Here is a 24,665-nt window from a genome sequence, read left to right as displayed (position 1 = left end):
GTGTTTTCTACTCTTAGAGTTAAATGCAAGTAGATGGTTAGAGTTCCTACAGGAAACAGATCGCTCACACACATTTGGGTATTTGAAAATAGTCCCAAAAGTAGTCATTATAAAGGTTTGTGGGGATCAGGGGAGTCACTAGGATAGTGTGGGAATCCAGACCTAACAGTAGCTGAACTATCAGCACCCACAGGCCTACCAAAGGGATGGAGGAAACTGAAATCCAGAAGAGAGTCATAATAGAGCAGACTGCCTTGAGGGGAGCCACACTGATGATAAGTGATCTTTATGGAAAGGACATAACTAGCTCAAGACAGCTTATGAAAGAGAGCCACGGAGATCCATACCTTGATACCTCTCTCCTCTCCTCTCTCTTCCTGTCACCTTCTTCTTAATCTCTTTGTCTCTGTCTCTTTCTCACCTCCTGCCAGGATTCCACAAAGAATGAATCTAACACAAAGTACTGTGAATGATGTAGTCCATGAAGATCAGCCTCCTGAAGAAATAGTGCAGAATGAAGAAACTAGGTGAAGTGAATATGGAGGAGCAAAGATACTCTGTATCATCTACCCTTTTCGCCTTTCAGAGCCTAATCCTTTCTTCCCTCTACATGTAAACTTCTATATCCAAAGTGAGAAAATATGAAGTCCAATAGGCTACCTTATCATAAAAGGATGTAATTAATCAGTTCTTATTCCTTCCTAAAACCATAAGCATTCTTGTGTCCTTCATATGAAGTTATAGAGAGGAAGAAAAAGTACGTTGTGGGGAAGAATTTATTAAATAATTTAAAGATAGCTACTATACTTGCATGAGGTTCAAGATGACAATTATAACTGCTTTCCACCACTAATCCATATTTCTTTTATTCTCTGTTTCAGCCAAATGAGAGTGTTTACCTAGAAGATTACTCAAACCTTCATTTCTGATGAAACTGAGTCATAATTTAGTCTTCTGTCTACTGTGTTGCCATACTTTTCCATAGACGAATGATACCAGACATGAAAACACTAAATGGTAGCTGAGGGCATCTTCTTGATGCTAAACTATTTCTTATTGGTCCTATTGAGGAGCAGCAACCCAATTTTCCTTCAAGAATCAGCACTGATCAGCTAGCACTGTACAGTGACCCCTTTATCTCCCTGCTCAGTAGCATAGGAGGTTGAAATGGCCAGAAATGGTCTGTTTCCTTTTCTTTGGAACCATGACCAAGGCCAGGTAAATTATCCTCCACTGGGCAAAAATATCTCTAAATCTACAGGACTAAACGTCCTGTGGTGGAGAAGGAAATGGCAATCCACTCCAGTATTCTTGCATGGAGAATTCCATGGACAGAGCCTGGTGGGCTGCAGTCCATGGGGTCACAAAGAGTCGGACATGACTGAGTCACACACACACACACACACACACACACACACACACACACACACACGTCCTGTGGAAGAAAGATGCCTAAATTCCAGTAGCTGGAGAGTAAGAAGGTCACTGCCTTGGAATCATAGATCTGTGCACACTTCCAATGGAGAATTTGCCACCTGGTCAAGTGCTTATGGCATATTTAGCAGTCTGTAAGCTAGATCATGGCAGCACAGGGTTTAATTTCTCCAGAATCACTTTGAATCTTCAACTTGCCATTGCTATTATGTATATTTCTTCCAGATGTGACACATGGCAGGCCAAGTAAATTCCGAGGGCATGAGCTCATTGCTACACTTCCTTTGTTATAAAATATGCCCCTGGTCTGTGATGATTTTGTGAAGTTTAACATAATAGTGAACAAGGAATTCTATAAATCCACCAGTGGTGGTCTTTGCAGAAGCACTGCAGGTCAAGAAGGCAAATATATATCTACATAATTGTCTATCCATATGAAGATACTAGAATGAGAACTAACAGAAAGTATCTGGAACTAGATACCTTTTTGAGAAAACTTATTTCACGAAGGGTTTTAAGAGTTTACTTTAGCCAAAAACATGTGGCAAGTAGGGACTTTCTTATCTTCCTAGGTGGCATAGTGGCAAAGAATCTGCCTGTCAATGCAGAGTGGTAGGAGAAGTGGGTTCAACCTCTGGGTCAGGAAGATCCCCTGGAGGAGGAAATGACAACCCACTCCAGTGTTCTTGCCTGGAAAGTCCCATGGACAGAGGAGTGAGGCTGGCTACAGTCCATGGGGTTTCAAAGAGTCAGATGTGACTGAGTAAATATGCAGCAAAGCTAGGGACTTCCCTAAGGGGTCCAGTGGTTGAGTCTGCACTACCAACACAGGGGGTATGGGTTTGACCCCTGATCAAAGAACTAAGGTGCTGCATGGCACAGTGAAAAGATAATATATATATATATATATATATATACATATATATATATATATATATATATATACATATATATATATATATATATATATCCCAGAATTGCAATATGTCAGAGTAGAAGGCTGTGCGCTCATCTTCTCCTGTGAGGACTCCAAAATCACAACTTGCTGTTAAACAACTGTTGGCAGGAGAATGTTGTATCCCATCAAAAAAAAAAGATACCCCGTGTCGTGTCCAAGGGCAAAGGAGAAGCCCTAGCAAGACAGTAGGAGGGGCAAAATTCCATTTAGAATCAAACCCCATACCTGTCAGAGATGCTCAGAGGGCTCAAACAAAACCTTGTGCACACCAGGAGACACCACAGAGATTGAGCCAGTGCTGCCTTTCAGTGTTTGAGTGTCTCCTGTGGAGGTATGGGGCAGCAGTGGCCTGCCACGGGGGCAGGGGCTCTGGGTGCAGCAGACCTGGGTGTAGCATAAGCCCTCTTGGAGGAGGTCACCATTAACCCCACTATAGAGCCACCAGAACTTACACAGGACTGGGGAAACAGACTCTTGGAGAGCACAAACAGAATTTTGTGTGCACCAGGACCCAGGAGAAAGGAGCAGTGACACCACTAGAGACTGAACCAGCCTTGCCCTTGAGTGTCCAGGAGTCCCCAGTAGAGCTGTGGGTCAGCTGTGGCCTGCTGCAGGATCAGGGGCCCTCAGTGCAGGAGTACATGCATGGGGCATTTTAAAGGAGGTCGCCATTATCTTCATTACCTCCACCACAGTTTGGACTCAGGTCAAACAACAGGGAAGGAACACAGCCCTGCCCAGCAACAGAAAATTGGATTAAAGATTTATGGAACATGGCCCCATCCATCAGAACAAGACCCAGTTTCCCCCTCAGTCAGTCTATGTTATCAGGGAGCATCCATAAGCCTTTTATCCTTATCCATTTGAGGGCCAACAGAATGAAAGCCACAATCACAGAAAATTAATCAAACTGATCACATGGATCACAGCCTTGTCTAACTCAATGAAACTATGAGCCATGCCACCTAGGGCCACTGAGGATGGGACAATTCATGGTGGAGAGTTCTGACAAAACATGGTCCACTGGAGAGTGGAATGGCAAACCACTTCAGTATTCTTGCCTAGAGAACCCTACGAACAGTATGAAAAGACAAAAAGATAGGAACTGAAAGATGAACTGCCCAGGTCAGTAGGTGCCCAATATGCTACTGGAGAACAGTGGAGAAGGAATGAAGAGATGGATCCAAAGCAAAGCCAACACCCAGTTGTGGATGTGACTGGTGATGGAAATAAAAACTGATGCCATAAAGAACAATATTGCATAGGAACCTGGAATGTTAGGACCATGAATCAAGGTAAATTGGAAGTGGTCAAACAGGAGATGGCAAGAGTGACCATTGACATTTTAGGAATCAGTGAGCCAAAATGGACTAGAGTAGGTGTATTTAACTCAGATGACCATTATATCTATTACTGTAGGCAAGAATCCTTTAGAAGAAATGGAGTAGCCCTCATAGTCAACAAAAGAGTCTGAAATGCAGTGCTTGGATGCAATCTCAAAATCGACAGAATGATCTCTCTTCATTTCCAAGGAAAACCATTCAATATCAAAATAATCCAAGTCTATGCCCCGACCAGTAATGCTGAAGAAACTGAGGTTGAATGATTCTATGAAGACCTACAAGACCTTCTATAACTAACACCCCCCCCCCCCCCAAAAAAAAAAATGTCTTTTTCATTATAGGGGACTGGAATACAAGGAAAGAAGTAAAGAGATACCTGGAGTAACAGACAAACTTGGCCTTGGAGTATAGAATGAAGCAGGGCAAAGGTTAACAGATTTTTGCCAAGAGAATGCACTGGTCATAGCAAATACCCTCTTCCAACAACATAAGAGAGGACTCTACACATGGACATCACCAGATGGTAAATATTGAAATCGGATTGATCATATTCTTTGCAGCTGAAGATGGAGAAGCTCTATACAGTCAACAAAAATAAGACCAGGAGTTGAATATGGCTCAGATCATGAACTCTTTATTGCCAAACTGAGACTTAAATTGAAGAAAGTAGGGAAAACCACTCGACCATTCACATATGATCTAAATCAAATTCCTTATGATAATACAGTGGAAATGAAAAATAGATTCAAGGGATTAGATCTAATAGACAGAGTCCCTGAAGCACATGGACAGAGGTTCATGAGATTGTACAGAAGGCAGTAATCAAGACCATCCCCAAGAAAAAGAAATACAAAAAGTCAAAATAGTTTTCGGGGAGGCCTTACTAATAGCTGAGAAAAGAAGAGAAGCCATGAGTCTTTCCCAGCATCAGGGTTTTTTCCAGTGAATTGGCTCTTTGTTCAGGTGGCCAAAGTATTGGAGTTTCAGCTTCAGCATCAGTCCTTCCAATGAATATTCAGGATTGATTTCCTTTAGTATTGACTAGTTTGATATCCTTGCTGTCCAAGGGACTCTCAAGAGTCTTCTTCAGCACCACAGTTCAAAAGGATCAATTCCTTGGCACTCAGCCTTCTTTATAGTCCAACTCTAAAGTCTGTGCATGACCACTGGGAAAACTGTAGCTTTGACTATTCAGACCTTTGTTGCCAAAGTGATGTTTCTGCTTTTTATTATGTTGTCTAGGTTTGTCACAGCTTTTCTTCCAAGTGTCTTTTAACTTCATGGTTGCAGTCATTGTTCTCAGTGATTTTGGAGCCCCCCAAAGTAAAATCTGTCACTGTTTCCACTTTTCCCCATCTGTTTGCCATGAAGTGATGGGACAAGGTGCCATGATCTTCATTTTCTGAATGTTAAGTTTTAAGCCAGCTTTTTCACTCTCCTCTTTCACCTTTATCAAGAAGCTCTTCAGTTCCTCTTTGCTTCCTGCCACTAGAATGGTATCATCTGCATATTTGAGGTTGTTGATCTGTCTCCTAGAAATACTGATTCCAGTTTGTGATTCATCCACCCCAGCATTTCTCATGATGTACTCTGTATATAAGTTAAATGAACAGGGTGACAATATACAGTCTTTATTTACTCCTTTTTCAATTTTGAACTATCTGCTGTCTCATAACCGGTTCTAACTGTTGCTTCTTGACCTACATAGAGGTTTCTCAAGAGGCAGGTAAGGTGGTCTGGTAATCCCACATCTTCCAGAATTTTCCATAGTTTGTTTTGATCCACACAGTCAAAGGCTTTACTGGAGTCAATGAAGCAGATGTTTTTCTAGAATTCTCTTGCTTTCTCTATGATCTAATGAATGTTGGCAATTTGATCTCTAGTTCCTCTGCCTTTTCTAAATCCAGTTTGTACATCTGGAAGTTCTTAGTTCACATATTGCTGAAGCCTAGCTTTATTCTGGTCTCAATATAGTAAGATATATTTGGCATGAACTTGTTTTTTCATTTTTTCTCTTTCATTGGTGTTTAATTTATTGTTCTTATCAATTTTACTTTTTTACATATGAAAATACTATGCAAGGGGTAAGATGTTTATGGAGAGCTATAGTAATCAATCCAACTAAAAAGAACAATTTCTTGAACTCTAACGTTGGAACAGTTTGTCTATATCTTTGTTATTTATATTATTGTGTGGCATTGTTTAAAACTCAAAGTCTTAGGATAAAAATTAATATGGAACTTTTAGTTTAGAAATATCAAATGTTCTATGACACAGTAGATGACTGGTGGATATACAATTACATTACAAATAAGATATATAAAGATTTAAAATGTATAAAAAATAACCTCTGCTAAAATGCCCTCAGAAAATAGCAGCTTCACCTTTGAAATTAGCCATATTTCCTTCATAGTCCAGGCTAATTCTCATTTGTTTGCCTCTTTGATCAAAAGGAATTAAAATCTGAAAAAAATATTCAGTATCCTGTGTAAAAGGATTCACAAGTTGGCATCAAAAGCTCAATGTAGAGAGTATGGACTTCAGAGTTTGACACATCTGGCTTTTAATCTTGTCTCCAACACTCAATAATTCTGGGCTCTCAGGCAGGTTACATAAACTCAGTGAGACTGAGACTTCTCTGCAAAATGAAAACACAATATCAGGCTTGATGCCTAGCTCATCATTCACCCACTGTGTGACTTTTTTGATCAAGCTGCCTCAACACTGCATGTTTTATGTTTCTTAAGTGTAGTGTTATAATGATAGTACTCCCTTTCTGAGTCAGACTAAGAGGCTAATAGAGAATCCTTCCAATATCCTGTATCTAACTCTTTATTCATACTTTTATATTATTTTTAAGCTTCCCATATTAAAATCTTCAGGTTCCAGAAAATCTGAATCCTCTTTAGCTCACTATGTTGGGAAGTTTGATATTGTTATTTTCTATATTACTATTATCTTTCAGGATTAGATGGAATTCTGCTTTATGTCTGGACAAAAATAGATGTTTAAAAGTAGTTGTAATAATAATGTTAGCAGTTATTATTGTTATTATTCTGTAAAGACGAAGTCATCTTCACCCTGACTGTATAATTTTTGCACACGCAACTTATGATACTTAAAATCTTGTTTAACCAAAACAAGTTCTCCATCAGTTAGTTCTCATTTGCAAAAATATCCTTTTGAAGTAACTATATGTATTTTGTTGGTTAATAAAAATAATAATGGTTATTTTCACTGTCACTATTGTTAGTACTTACTGGGTGCTTATCTGGTGTAAAGAATTTTTTAAGTGTTACCTCCAATAATAGTGGGTCACACTAGTAATAGTAGTTAGTTCATGCTGACTATGTTTGCAATTATAGTTTTTTAATCTTAACAATGACTTCTATGAAATTAACATTGGGATGCATTGGTACATAGGTAAATAATATGCTCAAAGTTATATTAATATAACTTGAAGAGGTAGATCTAGAATGTGAGGCAGGTGTGTCTGTCTGACTATAGGACCTATATTTTTAAAACAGTAATGTATAATAGCTCTTCATATTTATGGAGAACCTAAAAGTATAACTATGTTAGATAGAATCACTGATTTAATTTAGCTTGAAATGTCCATTTTTTGTTTGCCATTTTGCCTGTTCAGTACTTATTTCCCCCTTCTTCAGCAACCCTGATTTTCTTTTCAGGTGTTATCTCATTCTCACTTTGGATGTATTAGTGGAATTTTTTATCAAAATGTCCTGCCTTCTTCCAGGGTCCATGTTAAAATTTCATAAGGCAGTGGAAACTTTCTCACTGGAAGGACTCCCTATTCAGTTGAGTCTAAACTTTGGCCTTAAACTTGTAATGAACAGCTTTGCCATCAGATTTGCAAATCCAGGACTGATTAGATATTTGACAACCACAAAGCAGGGGTCTAGAACAGATTTTTTTTTCCTTTATTTAAAATTTATATATTTTTAATTTAAGGATAATTGCTTTACAGAATTGTGTTGTTTTCTGTGTGTGAATGATAATTACTATAAAAGAAACTATAAACACAATTTATCTGTGGTGTTAAAGGTGGAAAGTGAGACTCATACAACAATGCTTTCTGTTAATATTACTTTAAAAAGTTAGTAATCACTTCTGTATGAATGAAAAATATCATGGTATTCCCTTACAATCAAAAAACTATAGAATAAGTTCCAATTAGAATAATATTTGGTCATCTTTTATGAAGTGAAAGCTATCTTCTATGATGTTACATAGTTTATTAAATCAGTGCCATGTTTAGGGATACACAAGTTCCTGTGAACCCTCACATTGTTAACACAGTACACAGCACCAAAACTATGCAATAATCTCTGACAGACAATATAATCCACTGGAAACATGTAGCATCAAAAAAAAAAAAAAAAAAAAAAAAAAACAAACAACAACCTCTAAGTAGTCATAGATAATGCTTACATAATGTCTGGCTGATGCAAATGAGCAGTGAAAGGATCTTTAATGAAACTGTGTGATGTGTGAGCTTGGTAATTGCTGTGGTCAAATTCCTTAAATCACTGCAAAACTTCTGAAGAAAGATCCAAATGCTCTTGATTAAAGGAGGCATGCTTCAGCAGATCTTCAAGGAGCATCCAGCTGTGTGGTATTCTATGAACACTCATAAGTTAGCTTCCAGCACATTATGTAAAAGATTTACATAGAATTTATGTTAATAAAGGGAAATTTTATTTGGTGACATACAGTGTTAATTTATGAAACGATATTAGCATTTTCACCCTCTTTTTAAAAATCATCCACAATACAGATTTCTGTAATAGTTATCTGCATAATATGTAGAATGGAACAGTTAAAAAAAAAATTTCATGTTCAACAACCAGATTGCTCCACCACATTATGTTCTGATGGCTTTTAGAGACCTGAAGAGTACTCAGAAGTGACTCATAAGCAAACTGCTTTTGGTAGCAACACTTGTGGCCAATATGCCTCATGGAATAGACCTAACAGGCAAGTGGTAATCTCCTAATGAAGGCTTTAGAGGAGAAGAAGAAAATCTAATTCATGTGTGGCTTCAAACATTTCCTGGAACTCTAGAGATTATACTCTGTTTCTGGTAAATGGCATTTAGAAATGGAATTGGAGATACGAGGTACAATAGTCAGAATAGAAATTAAGTGCAAAATCAGAGAATGAAACATATTCTATCTCTAAATTTGCCCCCAAAATACTGTAGTTTATATTCATTCACCATATTTGTGCCTTTTCTCTATCACATATGAATATATGAACCACATACCCAATGGGCATATAATTAGTTTGGTTTGTGTAATAAATTAATGGATCAAATTTGCAGATTATCCATGTTAATATATATTTTAGCATGATAAAAGCAGTATGAAAATATTAATTCCTTAAGGTAACACTATATTTCTGTATCAATATGTTTATTAATATCAAACTATATTAACATTTCTCTGAATATATTACAAAAAATAGGGGTTTACTACCTGAAAATATTTTGTTTTTCTTGGATAAGGATTTATTTTGTGAGTCTCAGCAAATATACAGAAAATTATTCAAGATGAATTTTGTATTATACATTAATAATTAATAATACATTAATTATATTCTTAGTATCTCCAGTTCTCTAGTGTCCTACATATAAGAGAGCACTTAAGATTTGTGGATGAACTTTACATTTTTGTTTCTCACAGGTTCTTGAAGAACCCTCTCTTTAATGAATATCATGTCAGTATTAAGGCTTCATAGTAGGCACATGGTCTAAAAAGAAAAATAAAGTCTTGAAACCCCTGTGAGAGGATAAACACTGCCTGAATGAATCATTATGAAAAGAAGAAAGTGTGAAAGTGTTAGTCCCTCAGTCGAGTCCAACTCTCTACGATCCCATGGACTACAGCCAACAAGTCTTCCCTGTCCATGGGATTTTCCAGGCAAGAATACTGGAGCAGGTTGCCATTCCCTTTTCCGGGGGATCTTCAGGACCCAGGGATTGAACCCAGGTCTCCTGCATTGCTGGAAAAGGAAATGGCGCCCCACTCCAGTCCTCTTGCCTGGAAGATCCCATGGAGAGAGGAGCCTCGTAGGCTACAGTCCATGGGGTCCCGAAGAGTCGGACATGACTGAGCGACTTCACTTTCACTTTTCACTCTCATGCATTGGAGAAGGAAATGGCAACCCACTCCAGTGTTCTTGCCTGGAGAATCCCAGGGACGGGGGAGCCTGGTGGGCAGCCGTCTATGGGGTCGCACAGAGTTGGACGCGACTGAAGAGACTTAGCAGCAGCGGCAGCTCCTGCATTGCAGGCAGATTCTTTACCATCTGAGCCACAGATGAGATCAACTCCTTTTCTGGAAATCACAGTTAGTCCTTAGCTGAGAGGACTAAGTTATACGATTGTGTTAGAGATTTTTTATTTAGTCAGTAAATTCTGGCCAAATAGGTCCTGGAAGTTACATGTTTCAGAATTTAATTCTTTAATAGTATGGACATCTTCAGGGTTACAAAAATATTAAGTGACTCAAAAGTTATTTACACAATTAGAAAACAAATTTATTCCTCTAAAGTGAAGTTGTCTTAAAAAAAAAAACCTTGGTATATTTATATTTAACTAGCTAGCAAACTATCAATATCTTAAAAAATAAGATTAAAAAAAGACTATGTTTTATGAATTGTTATACAAAAGTGAGAACTGCAGTTCTGATTATTATAAGAAACAGAGTCAGAAGCTGCAAGGTTTCAGCAGTGTTTGTTCACAACAGCCATAATACTTAATAGAAGTGTGATAACTCTTTTATTGGTAAGATCCCTGTAGCTTCCTGATACAATTTATCAGAGTAGATGAATTATCCCCCAACTTTGAATTGAGGTAAACACAAATGCAGTGTCACATCATTAAGAATAATAACTGTTAGGGGAGTAATAAAATGGCAACCCACTCCAGTATTCTTGACTGGAAAATCCCATGGACGGAGGGGCCTGGTAGGCTACAGTCCATGGGGTCGCAAAGAGTCAGATACAACTGAGTCATTTCACATTCACTTTCAAGCCAATGGAATATTTGTAAGAATGAGAGTGAAGAGTAGCCCTCATGCTAATAATGAATGATTATTACTTCCATTTTTCTTCTCTCTTGCCAGGTGTTCCTAATTTAGGACATTTATTCTTCTTTTCTAAACACAAAATAGAATTTAAAAAATGTGTGTATGTGTATTTGGTAATACCCTTACATTAAAATGGTGAAAATCCTGGTTTTCACAATTTTAATAAATGTTTTGGGAACAGCCAACAACAAATTTTACTTTGGAAAATGTGAACTCTTAAACCTACGTAGTTGGTTGAGTAAGTTGGGAAACTATTTGATTGCTTCATGAGTTTTTATATCTGAGATCATCTAATGAGAGTACCTTGGATGTTTAAGGCTGTGGGCATACATGCTCAGTCGTGTCTGACTCTTTGTGACCCCATGAACTGTAGCTTGCCAGACTCCTCTGTCCATGGGGTTCTCCAGCCAAGAATGAAACTGGAGCCCATTATACAGAGTGAAGTAAGCCAGAAAGATAAACACCAATACAGTATACTAATGCATATATATGGAATTTAAAAAGATGGTAATGATAACCCTATATGCAAAACAGGAAAAGAGACACGGATGTACAGAACAGACTTTTAGACTCTGTGGGAGAAGGCGAGGGTAGGATGTTCTGAGAGAACAGCATTGAAACAAGTATACTATCAAGGGTGAAACAGACCACCAGCCCAGGCTGGATGCATGAGACAAGTGCTCAGGGCTGGTGCACTGGGAAGACCCAGAGGGATGGGATGGGGAGGGAGGTGGGAGAGGGGATTGGGATGGGGAACACATGTAAACCCATGGCTGATTCATGTCAATGTATGGCAAAAACCACTACAATATTGTGAAGTTATTAGCCTCCAACTAATAAAAATAAGTGGAAAAAAAAAAAAAGAATACTAGAGTGGGTTGCCATTTCCTGCTCCAGGGAAGCTTCCCAGCCGAGGGATCCAACACACATCTCTTGCATCTCTTGCATTGGCAGGTGGATTCTTTTGCCACTGGGCCACCGTTTAAGGCTGTGATGTCATTAAATCCAGAGACTATCAGCTTTCTCTCATAACTGATTCCTGAGCATCTTACATAGTCTCTAGCACATACAATAGCACTCAGTGAGCACTTAATGTCTATTTTTGCCACTGTCACCCTCCACAAATAGACAAAAAAAATTCCAATAACATCAGAGATACTTTTAATGTTGCAATATATCCTTTTGTCCACTCCAACTGCTAGAACTTTCTAATATTCTTAGAAACATCATTTGGAGAAGAAGAAAAGCTATTTTATTTTTCCATTTAATTTGCTTTTTCCTTTGAACTGCTGGGCAAATACAGAGAAAATCTAGTTGCTATTCTCCACAGAGAATCTCTCAAATGACTAAAGCAGTCCTTAATTTATAATGTAGGTGCAGATTCTAAGGATACTAGAAAAAAATGGCCTCACAACTCTGAGTGTATGCAGCAGAATTAGAGAAAAAAAAATTTGAGGGAGCAAGTCTTTTTTTTTTTTTTTGGTCTGAACAGTGAAATTGTTTTTGAAGCTCAGTTGAAACCATACAATATTGAGTAATGTATTTCTATGGTAACAGCTTCTGAGAATGCAATGTTTTACTAAAATTGCTGAGACAAAATTAAAATTTCTGTATTATAATACTTGAGATTTGGGAATACCTGCTAAAAACTTATGCTTTGGTCAGGGGAATATAACACATGGAAATTTAATGAAAGCAAAACTTTTATAAGTTGAAAAAGTAATCAGCTACAAAGAGTTTTTTGCTTTAGTTTAGCTTTTTATTGATTAATCCCTGACTAATGTTCTGTTAGATATTATATATTCTGTTATTTAATGAAGACACTTTGCCATTAAAAGTGGTCGAATATCAAGGCCTAAATTGTTGTGTTCTAGATCATAGGCATTAATTATAAGGACCGATTGTTGATATAGGGGTTCTTTGCTTTCTAGTTCCCCATATTACTCTTTGTTGAAATATTAAGTGAAACAGTATATCAACTAAATCAGGAAGGATAGCTGTTTGAAGCAAAGACTGCCTTGCCAAAGTAAATAGTTATTAACCAAGCATAACAAAAATAACCAAACAGTCCAAGTGATCAGAACAGCAAAAATAAAGGCAACAAAGTGTGAAATTAAAAGTTAAGTTGAGTAGCTAAGATGGGCAGAAATGGACTTCTTAAATCAGAGTAAACCAATTAAGGCCATCTCTTCCCTAACAATAAATGCATTTTGCATCTGCTGGACTCCCCTTAAAACCTGAGGGTACAATAGTGGTATTTTTGTATCTGTTCTGGGAGAAAAAATAGAAAGCAAACAGTTTTAAAATATAACATAAATCATAGATTCCTCCACTTCAAGGGAACATAAATTCAGACAAAGTTCCCAGCAAATCCTGAAGGTAAGCCTCCTTGGGGGCTCAGTGGTAAAGCATCTGCCTGCGATGCAGGAGATATGGGTTCAATCCCTCCAGATCCTCTGAGAAGGAATGGCACCCACTCCAGTGTTCTTGCCTGGAGAATCCCATGGACAGAGGAATCTGGTGGGCTATAGTCCATGGTGTCACACAGAGTTGGACATGACGTAGAGAAGGAGCAACAGCAACTGGGAGGGGCAAGAGTGGATGCCCACCCCTCTGTGATTAGGTGTGTTACAGTCACACAAGCATAAGTGCCAGGAGGGCAGCGTTGGAAGAGGAGGTGATAGGAACGTAACACAGATACACTGGGATGGGCATAGCTGCCCACTTTCGCTGAGACTTCTGCTATTCAGGTGCGACAGCCTGCTTCCCATGGGAATTCTCTTTCATGTGGCATGTGCTTCCAATGGTACTCTGTTTCTCTGAGTATGAAATGACAGTGGTGGAGATCATTGGTTGATTTTACATAAAACATTAGTAACCAGCGAGTGTAGTAGAGCATAGTGATTATAAGCAGAATAACTAGATGGGTAGCCTTGTTAATTACATTTTTGAGTCTCCTTCTCCCTCTTATGGAAAGTGAGGTTCATAGTCCCTGTCTCTCAGGGTTCTGTGTGGGTTAAAGGTCAACAAATGGAGATAATAAACACAATATTCTTTACTATGTTTGGCATTTGGGGGCCTTTCTTAAAATACATGTATGCTTAGGATCCACTAGATCTACTTGCACTGTGGGTTAAATTTACTCCCATGTGTTTTGAAAGAGGTTCCTGGGAGATATTGAGTATAAGCATAATGAAGAAAAGCATAAAGGAGAGAGGGTCATAAAAGTAAACTCTGTTCACAAGTCCTGTTGAAGGTACATTATTAGACTTTTCACAGGACTTCTCTTATGGCTCAGCTGGTAAAGAATCTGCCTGCAGTGTGGGAGACCTGGATTCAGTCCCTGGGTTGGGAAGATCCCCTGGAGAAGGGAAAGGCTACCCACTCCAGTATTCTGACCTGGAGAATTCCATGGACTGTAGAGTCCATGGGGTCGCAAAGAGTCGGACATGACTGAGTGACTTTCACTTTCACATACCAAAGGAAACATTGATTTCGATCATGGAGCCTTTATATTTGAAGTCATTTCATTACCGTGTAAGCTGTTGCTGGCAGAGCAATCCTTCTGGCTTTATATCATGGCTCTGCAGTACTCAATTAACCACCATCTATCAACACGATGGTTATTGGTTTTAACTATCGGTCATTTCACCACTACTTAATTTTAGTCTTGATTCTAATTCCTGGTGTGCCCTTAGTATTCACCGAATAGTAGAATGAATTTGTAACACCTTACCACAAATTAATGAGTTATGCAACTCCAAATTAATGATCAATGGTAATATCCAGATCTGAAAAGAATTCCAATATAGAAATGTATGACTAAACAGTAATGCTTAAATGTTAAATCACAATATTACTTAAAGAAACAGAATTATTGAGTATATAGTACTTTTAGAAGTAATATGAACAATAAAAATATGCCTACAAACAGCATAAGGAAAGGACAGAGGAAATTAAAAGGTGAGTTTTTAAGACAATGTGGTATAGCTTTATGTTTTATGGATCTCCAGTTTTGCTTATCAAAATATGAGGAGTTTTCTATTTCATAAGTAATACCTGATGACTATGAACATTATAAATTTCTCTCCAAATATTGCCTTTAAAAGTAGCAGTGAAAAATATGAATTATGGGGAACCAGTGGAAGACACAATGTATGACAGCAGTAATGAAGACTGAGTACCTTTAAAAGATATACAAAAAGAAAAGTTACAAATGTTACCTACTCCTATTATAATTATACAAATCATTTTGATTATTTGGTAACAATAATAAAATAACACATTTAGGGTATTGTGCTTATGACATATTAATATTTATGATTTTTCTTCTTACATCGATTGAGTTATAATTAGTAGTTCAACATTGCTCCAAAATTTTAACTTCACTAAATTGATGTTATTAATGTAAAGAAGTCATTTTGATATTTGCTGTTAAGTTCTTAAGAGTACGGTTATTGAATGAATACAGGGACTGTCATTTCCGTGTCAATGTAAATTCAGAGAATTGTCCCCATAATTATAGGCTGGCCCTGATTACATTACATTCTATCTTGAACCTTTATCCTTCTAGACTTTGCTAGATAATGCCAAGTGGCAGTTTGTAGTTTCAATGTCAGCAAGAAGAGCCAATGTACCGGGTGCAAGCTGAGATGCTGTTTCAATACATAACAGTTCGGATGCCAATGGCAGTGCTTTGCTTCCCCTGGGTCAGCTCACCTTTCTGACATTGAGCTGTTGCTGGCTCAGTGCTCTGGTGATAGGAGGTCAAAATAAATGGAAGTCATTGTGGGTGATTCTTGCTACACACATATCTTTGTGCAAAAAGTTGTTAATTTTATTACTGCTTAATATCTTTCTTTTCAAAGTCAGAATAATGACCTTTTGGAAATTATACGTTGAATGACTGAATTTACAGCATTTCTGAATATAATAGTGAAATGAAGTGAAAGTTGTTCAGTCATGTCCGACTCTTTATGACCCCATGGACTGTCCATGGAATTCTCCAGGCCAGAATACTGGAGTGGGTAGCCTTTCCCTTCTCCAGGGGATCTTCCCAACCCAGGGATCCTACCCATGTCTCCCGCATTGCAGGCAGATTCTTTACCAGCTGAGCCACAGGGAAGCCCGATAATACTGGAGTGGGTAGCCTGTCCCTTCTCCAGTGGATCTTCCTGACCCAGGAATCGAACTGGGGTCTCCTGCATTGCAGGCAGATTCTTTACCAACTGAACTATCAGGGAAGCCGTGACTGTAATAGATCTACTTACAAAGTGAGGAATCCTAAAACTTTATATTTGAAATAGACAACTGGTTCAAAATTAAATGAAGTGTTCCTCAGAACTGCAGTTCTATAGGATGTTAATAGCTGTTACATGGTGTCACCGACATTTATATTTTCTTGACCATCTGCAATCCAAGTTCTTTACACAATAATATCCTAAATTCTTTTCAGTAAATTACCTAATTTCAAGGTGCATTAGTCTAAACTTCCTGGAAAATAAACCTGAGGCAAACTTTCATGCTACTGTTTTAGCTGTGAATGTCATTCAAATAAAGAAAATGTAGGGAGGAAGGGAAATGAAGCAGAAAAGGAGGAAAAGCAAATAAAAGCATCTCCAGCTTCCAAGAAAACCCAGATATCAGCTCACTCATGAAGAATATCTCCAAAGAGGCAGTTTAAAATCACTGCTCAGTGAACAGTTCTATTTTCCGGCTCCCATTAGATAAAGTCCATCTTACATAGTGCTATGTCCTCCAGTCTTCTGAGTTGTGTTGACTACCTCCTCTTGACAGCATTTGGAGGAAGACAGAGTCTCCATTGCTTTGGTTGCCTTGGCACCGGAATTTCTATGACTCCATCAGTGATGTTTTTAATGGAGGCCATGGGAACCTCACCCCCAGCACAGACTGAGACAATGGTATGTGTTACAGGATTGTGGTTTTATGACTGTGGGGACATAAAACTACTAAGTAAGGCTATCAACTGGGAAATAGATCAATGAGGAGAAGCTCTAAAGGCAGGTGATGCTGAGCTATTCTGTAGAAGGCATAAGTCAGGTCCATACACAGGATGCATGTTTTTGGAGAGGACAGGAAACTTCTGTAGTTAGCCAAAGGGACCCTATTATCTCATCCCCTCCTTCAGAAATAGGAAAAATATATGATGTATTTATCTACCTACCTGTATTTGCAAAAGAGTTTTAAAAAATCATATCAAAACCCTTGGCTTCTTAAATATTTGATGGTATAAAAGCTAAGTTGAAATATCTTTCAAGATTGAATTATAAAATTGCTGTGAGGGAATCATGCTTCCCTCTTACAGATATAATGATAAAAACTTACATAAGATTACTGGGAGAATTTGATAGGTGTTGCTGAAATTTGGATGTTTCAGGAACAAGTGAACTTGTATCTCTCCTTAGGAAAAATAAGAGTTGGTGGCTGCAAAGTAGTGGTTGGGGTGGTTTGGAAAAGGACTTTTACTAATGGCTGATCAAACAGCTGGGTTTATCATGATCTATTAGAGAAGGTCAAGAAGCAAAACTTAGAACTGGACATTAAACAACAGACTGTTTCAAAATTGGAAAAAGGTACATCAAGGCTGTGTATTGTCACCCTGTTTATTTAACTTATGTGCAGAGTACATCATGGGAAATGCGTGGCTGGATGAATCCCAAGCTGAAATCAAGATTGCTGGGAGAAATATCAGCAGTTTCAGATATGTAGATGATACAACCCTAATGGCAGAAATTGAATAGGATCTAAAAAGCCTCTTGATGAAGGTGAAAGAAGAGAGTGAAAAAGCTGGCTTAAAACACAACATTCAAAACACAAAGATCATGGCATCTGGTCCCATCACTTCATGGCACATATATTTGGGAAACAATGGCAGATTTTATTTTCTTGGGCTCTAAAATCAGATGCTACTGATCAGATGCTACTGCAGCCATGAAATTAAAAGACACTTTGAAGAAAAGCTATGGCAAACTTAGATAGAGTATTAAAAAGCAGACACATCACTTTGCTGATAAATTTCTGTATAGTCAAAATTATGGTTTCTCCAGTAGTCATGTATGGATGTAAGAATTGGACCATAAAGAAAGCTGAGTGCTGAAGAATTGATGCTCTTGAACTGTGGAGTTGAAGAAGACTCTTGAGAGTCCCTTGGACAGTAAGGAGATCCAACCAGTCAATTCTAAAGGAAATCAACCCTGAATATTCATTGGAAGGATTGATGTTGAAACTTCAATACTTTGGCCACCTGATACAAAGAGCCGACTCATTGGAAAAGACCCTGATGCTGGGAAAGATTGAAGGCAGGAGGATAAGGGGATAACAGAGGATGAGATGGTTGGATGCATCATCTACTCAATGGATGTTTGAGTAAACTCTGGGAGAGAGCGAAGGACAAGGAAGCCCGGCGTGCTGCAGTCCAAGAGGTCGCAAAGAGCTGAACACGACTTAGCAACTAAACAACAAAAATTAGAGGACAGAGAAGGGCCTAATCAAGAGAATCTATCTGGACCATAAGTTGAAGGAAGAGTCATAAATTTCCAGGTAAACCTTAGATCTTCTTTACACTGGAATTGCAGATGATAGAACTTAAGACTCTATCAGCATTTCCATCTTCTCCCCTATGTCTCTCCAACTCTGGAGTTACTAGGTGGGGTAGGAGGAGAAGCTGGTCTAGCTGGAATATAGAAGAATTTCAACTCTGAAGTTTATTGAGAGTTTTAATTAATAACACCTGTTTGGGTACATTAGCTATAGAGTGGGATGATTTCAATACTAAACTGAGCAGGGAAGTTTTATTAACTAAGAACAGCTCTTTGGTCTGGGCAAATTTTGGTTTTGGACAGAAATAAAATGGCCTCATGTAGTAAATTTTCAGGGACAGTCTTAAGTAAATAACCTAAGGTTGTTTTATATTCTTTTCGGATTGTTCCCTATGGCTCCTGTTTTCTCAATGTGCCAGTAATGTAATATTCATTTTCTTCTTGTCTAGTTGCAGAAATGAGTTAAGGAACTTTCTTCATTGTTATCTTTTAATAGTAAGCTATCATTCCCATGATGGGCTACTTTTTCATGCTTCTTTTGATTCAGTATTTCCATTAAAGTCTCTTCTAAAATATCAGTTTTGTTTACATTGTAAATTATTGTTTATTGTAGAAGAACTTTAAAAATAGAGAAAGTCTAAAAAAATTATAAAAAATAAACCAGAAATGTACTATATGGGGAGAATCACTATTATCATCTTGTTTTAATCTTTTAATAGATATATTTGTATATACAATATGAATATTTCATACTCACACTATATTTTTAAATTGATTCTAAACATCACTTGCTGTCATTTCCCCTATCATCGGTTTTAAAAGGTTCTATTGTATTTTACTGTATGGACAGCTCAGGTTACTTAATATTTCCATATTTGGGGACATCTTAGCTGTACCCTTTAAAAAAAAATAACACAAATAAATATTCTTGGAGAGAAAATTTACTTTGATTTCTGTACTGATTACTTTTCCAAAATTTATATACAGATATTATATATATTTACTTGTATTTGATGATAATTTTTTGTTTTATCCTTTGTTCATATACTTGTGGCATATTCTCTGAATGGACCATTAGTTCGGTATTTTTCTCTCATTCATTTTCAGGTAAAGAAAACTGTATCTGATATGGGTAGAACTGTGCTGGACTCTAAATAATTTACTTGAACATTTTGGAATCATCTTAGGTCTTAAGCTTTATGTTATGCTCTTTTACTTATAATCCAGCAAGAGTAGCTACAAGAAATAAGCTGCAACCTAAGATAAAAGTTTGATCTAGTTTTTAAACTTTAGTATTATGGGCCAAAGTTCTAGAAATAACTTGGCCTTTCCTTTCCTCAAGATATGTGTTTATGGGCTTTTTCTTATTCTACTATTAATAACAGAAACTAAATCAATACAATATTCTAGGTACCTATTCAGACTTAACAATAAGAATTTCAAATAATGATTTAATTGTTTGCTTATCTGATGTCAACCTTTCAAGTATTTAGAAATAATATTTCAAAATTTGTTTTTTAATTGTTCCTTCTTGTCAATGCATATATTTTTCAAATATGCCATTTTAAATGAGGCTATGTATTCTATAAAATAATGTACCTTAAATAAGTTTGATGAATACATTTTATATTATAACATATAATGCTGTAATTAATCATATTAACTGCATCATAATCTGGCTTTGTTTCTCATTTCTTCCTTTCCCAGAGATAGTTCTTTATTAATACATTGTGCATTATATAGTTGTCTTCAGTCTTAAGAATCACATAATTCTGAATTAAGATACTTGTTATAGACCTCAATTTCACATATAATGTCTGAATTCAGTTCACACAAATTATGACTGCAAATTGTTTCTTTATAGGGATGACTTTGATCTCTATACTTCATAGACACTATATATAGATTGGACTTCTCTGGTGGTTAAGATGGTAAAGAATCCAACTGCAATGCAGGAGACCTGGGTTCAATCCATGAGTTGGGAAGATCCCCTGGAGGAGGGCATGGCAACCCACTCCAGTATGCTTGCCTGGAGAATCCCCATGGACAAAGGAGCCTGGTGGGCTACAGCCCATGAGGCCACAAAGAGTATCAGAAATGACTGAGTGACTAAGCACATATACAGATTATGTGACATGATTCATAGACAAAATTTAGGCTTAAACTAATAAACTATATTTACAGTACAAATTTATATTAATTTATACTGTATTTATATTTAATCAATATTTTCCCAAAAGGAGCCTTTCTTGAAAGCAGAAAATAACAAATTTCAGCAACTTGTTTAGATGAGAGCAAATTAAATCAAATACATCAAATAAATGCATGAGAATAAAATGTTATTGTTAAGTATCACACATAAAGACACATTTCTTACTAAAGCTTTATAGACCTACAATTTAGCAGTTTGATTTTTATAAATATCACTGATATTTTCATCTGAACTGTTCATATGATAGAAAAACAATGTCTTTAAATATAAATCGTGTTCTTATAGTTCATCTATTCTTGATGAAAGACAGAAAGAATGCTAACCCTAAGAAAAATTAATATTCAAGAATAAAGATTACATTTTAATATAGAAAGCAACAGAAATCTTTCAGCATTTCAGTGACAAAAAATTATCTTTAAAAAATATAAGATGTAAACAAACCTTGAATGGCTTAATTCAGGCAAATGCTAGATGACTTAAAGGGACATAATGAGCTAAATCTTTATAATGTAAAAGTTACAAATATTTTTAAACATGGTATTATCCAGATGTTGAAAAAAAAAATGTTCTATCTTTACTTTAAATACAGGTTTCATTAAGTAGCAACATATAATGTAGTATGAAAAAGAGTATGAAAAAATATATAAACCTAAATAATTAGGTTTATATAAAAGTATAAACAAAATAATTAAAATAGTCAATAGTATACTTATTTATTGAAATACATGTTCATTTTAAATAATGTTTAACTTTGGTTTGTAGATAAACAATAGATAGAGCTAATTAATTCACATCAGAAAATGTTTATACTGTTATTTCTAGAATATTAGAACTGTTTTCTTTGCATGATATACAGAATATTGATTTCATAAATGAGTTACACTTTTCAAATCCCAGGAAGTTCACATTTGTGCTGCAAGACATCAAGATAAAATGTAGAATAATTGTGATTCAGAAGACATGAACATTACTGCTGATTTTGTAACTAATTCACTATGTAAAACAAAAACAATAGGAATGAGACAACAGCTGAAACACCTATCATGAGTTCTCTACTTCTGATGTCCTATCTTCTACTTATTAGTTTGCACAATTATAATACTGGTATTATATACACACACACACACACACACACACACACACACATATATATATATATATAATATGTATGATATGATAATCAGTTCAGTTCAGTTCAGTTGCTCACTCATGTCTGACTCTTTGTGACCCCATGGACTACAGCATGCCAGGCCTCCCTGTCCATCACCAACTCCTGGAGTTTACTGAAACTTATGTCCATGAGTCAGTGAGATCCAACCATCTCATCCTCTGTCATCCCCTTCTCCGGCCTTCAATCTTTCCCAGCATCACGGTCTTTTCAAATGAGTCAGCTCTTCACATCAGGTGGCCAAAGTATTGGAGTTTCAACTTCAACATCAGTCTTTCCAATGATTATTCAGGACTGATATCCTTTCGGATGGACTAGTTGGGTCTCCATGCAGTCCAAGGGACTCTCAAGAGTCTTCTCTAACACTGCAGTTCAAAAGCATAAATTTTTCGGCGCTCAGCTTTCTTTATAGTCCAACTCTCACATCCATACATGACTACTGGAAAAACCATAGCCTTGACTAGATAGACCTTTGTTGGCAAAGTAATGTCTCTACTATGCTGTCTAGGTTGGCTATAGCTTTTCTTCCAAGGAGCAAGCATCTTTTAATTTCATGGCTGCAGTCACCATCTGCAGTGATTTTGAAGCCCAAGAAAATAGAGTCTCGTTAAAGTGTCTTTTAATTTCATGATATGATAATACTAGTATTTATTACCATAATTATCTGAGACAGATGTCAGTTACAGTGGGTTGGAGACCCACCTGGGGACCCCAGGATGGGAGACCCCATCCTGGGGAATCTTGAATGTCTGGATTCTGACCCCTGGCTCAGGAAAGGGTAGTGGAATTTATGATGATTTATTTCTAAACTACTCCTGGAAATTCCCTAAACTTAGTTTCTTTACTGATGATGGTTTGTAACCAGCCTAACCAGTTAAGTCAATCTGGCTTATGTAGCCAGAGAGAATTAAAAACCCAGTTTAGGACTTTTGCTTTGAAAGTTAACATTCTTTGCATAGATATTGGTGGTTTAAGCTAGAGACAGAACAAGATCAGAACATGTGAATTAAGACTACTGGGAAGCTTGCTCATAGGATGTTTTGTAGAACCTCAATGCTTGCCTGTATCCTTTTTTTTTTTTTTTCTGACTCATGTATTTTATTTTATTTATTTATTTTTTCATTTATTTTTTATTAGTTGGAGGCTAATTACTCTACAATATTGTAGTGGTTTTTGTCATACATTGACATGAATCATCCATGGATTCTGTATTCTCTCTTTAATTTACTTTTAAATAAAAGCCTACATAAGGATTCTGTGTGGAATATGGTGAGTTTTTTCAAACACCTGAATTTGGGAAATATTTGCGATGTGTACTGGGAGACTGAATTAAAGCCCCCTCAGGGTATTTTCCTTATAGAGGAGAACTGGCCTGAGGAAGACTGAGACTTGCTTAATGGTAGATGGTAGGTTGTTTTCTTACTCCTTCAACAAATATACACCATGAAGTACAGAAAGCTGTTTATTAGGGAGGTGAAAAACTACAGTTGGTACAGAAATATGCAAAGTTTATACTGGTACTACTGTGTGGTTTAGCTATATACTTCCATACCAAACCCAAACATTTGGATATTACAAACATTTGGAATCTGTATGTAGCTTTTGATTGCTGGATTATATATGATGTTAAAAGGCAAGTGCTGTTGACAATCTAAGAATGAGCATTTTGTCATATGAAGGCCTTGACTGTCAGCAGATCAATTATGCTATAAAAATTAATTTCAGGAGATCTGGAATTAGTCTTAGCTTTCTTAGTGAAATAAGAAATACACATGGATGACACTGTCCTCTGGTCAAGGTATGAAACACTGATTAACAGTGTTGCTTTGTGAGGATGGATCTGAGGAGGTATGTGAGGGCTTGCACTAGCTTGTCAGCTTTGTTTACTATTACAGTGAGACTGATGATTTGAAACTGGGCTCAATGAGATATCTGGAGGGCTCTGCTGTTGACGCTGGTGACTTGATAGGAATATGTAGGAATATGTCTACAGAACCAGCACTTGATAGTAGTATGTGTCAGGCTTCCTGGTTTTGAGGCATTTTGTGCATTTCTTCTCTCTGTTGTCTGACGATGGTTTACATTTGCTGTCATTGCTGTCTATATATGAAGCATACATCTAGCACTTATTACAGGACTTTCTTTACACCAAATTGATTGGGATAGAGTAGGATAGTCAAATAGTTAGTTCAGAAATCCCACTAGGGGATTACAGATAAAGAGTAAATTTTAGGGGCTTTGGGAGACCACAGTAAGTTAATGATCACTCAAGAAAGTAATGAAAAATTCCTGAAATGATGTGTGAGCTTGCTTGACTCATAAAGCAAATCAAGTCGCTTAGCATCAAAGCCAGACAGACAACAAAGCCAAGCTAACTTGCTTAGTAATAAAGCCATGCAATGGAGGCGCAAGTTATGCCTCAAGACAATAAAACACTAGTGGAAAAATAAGGCCTACAACCTGCCCAGTGATGTCAGCAAGTTAATATCCCTAAGAAATGCTCTCTGTACACACCAAAAAACAATAATTTATAGAGCGGTTGAAGCAGGAGATAAATGGGCTCCAGGCTAGCATTTACAACTAGCCTCCTGTTAATATTTCTAAGGAGGCAGATGGGCTTTAAGCTAGATATTTACCACCAGCCTCCTGTGCACTTTGAGATGGAAATAGCAACAAGAACAGAGTAACCCGGACTTTCCTCCTGTGGACACTTTAAGATAACAGTTATGGCAGGGACAGAGAGGGATTAAACTCTGTTTGAGTAAAAGATCAAGAGTTCACATATTTTTTCCATCCTTGGAGCAAGATAGAAACTGCTATGTGCAGAAAGGCTCCTTGGGGGTCCAAAAGGAGGTGGCACCACCCTAGAATAAGTGATT

The 24,665-nt window shown here is 37.0% G+C and overlaps 1 long non-coding RNA gene across 2 annotated transcripts; it reads right to left on the bottom strand.

The window, feature by feature from the left end:
• Positions 1–358: 358 nt before the first annotated feature.
• LOC110149876 (uncharacterized) lies at positions 359–16,680 on the bottom strand. Of its 2 annotated transcripts, none has more exons than XR_002317558.2 (4): positions 16,590–16,680; positions 14,584–14,638; positions 8,188–8,397; positions 359–496 (listed from the first exon to the last, which is right to left on the bottom strand). It is a non-coding gene; the product is annotated as an uncharacterized lncRNA (long non-coding RNA). The 2 variants fall into 2 exon arrangements; XR_002317559.2 differs by lacking the exon at positions 359–496 and adding an exon at positions 5,627–6,373.
• Between the last annotated feature and the right edge of the window lie 7,985 nt (positions 16,681–24,665).

This window comes from Odocoileus virginianus, chromosome 13, assembly GCF_023699985.2.
Source record: "Odocoileus virginianus isolate 20LAN1187 ecotype Illinois chromosome 13, Ovbor_1.2, whole genome shotgun sequence".
NCBI classification, from domain to species: domain Eukaryota; kingdom Metazoa; phylum Chordata; class Mammalia; order Artiodactyla; family Cervidae; genus Odocoileus; species Odocoileus virginianus.
Note: the sequence above shows the minus strand (reverse complement) of the source record. Positions and strands in the feature narration are given on the sequence as shown.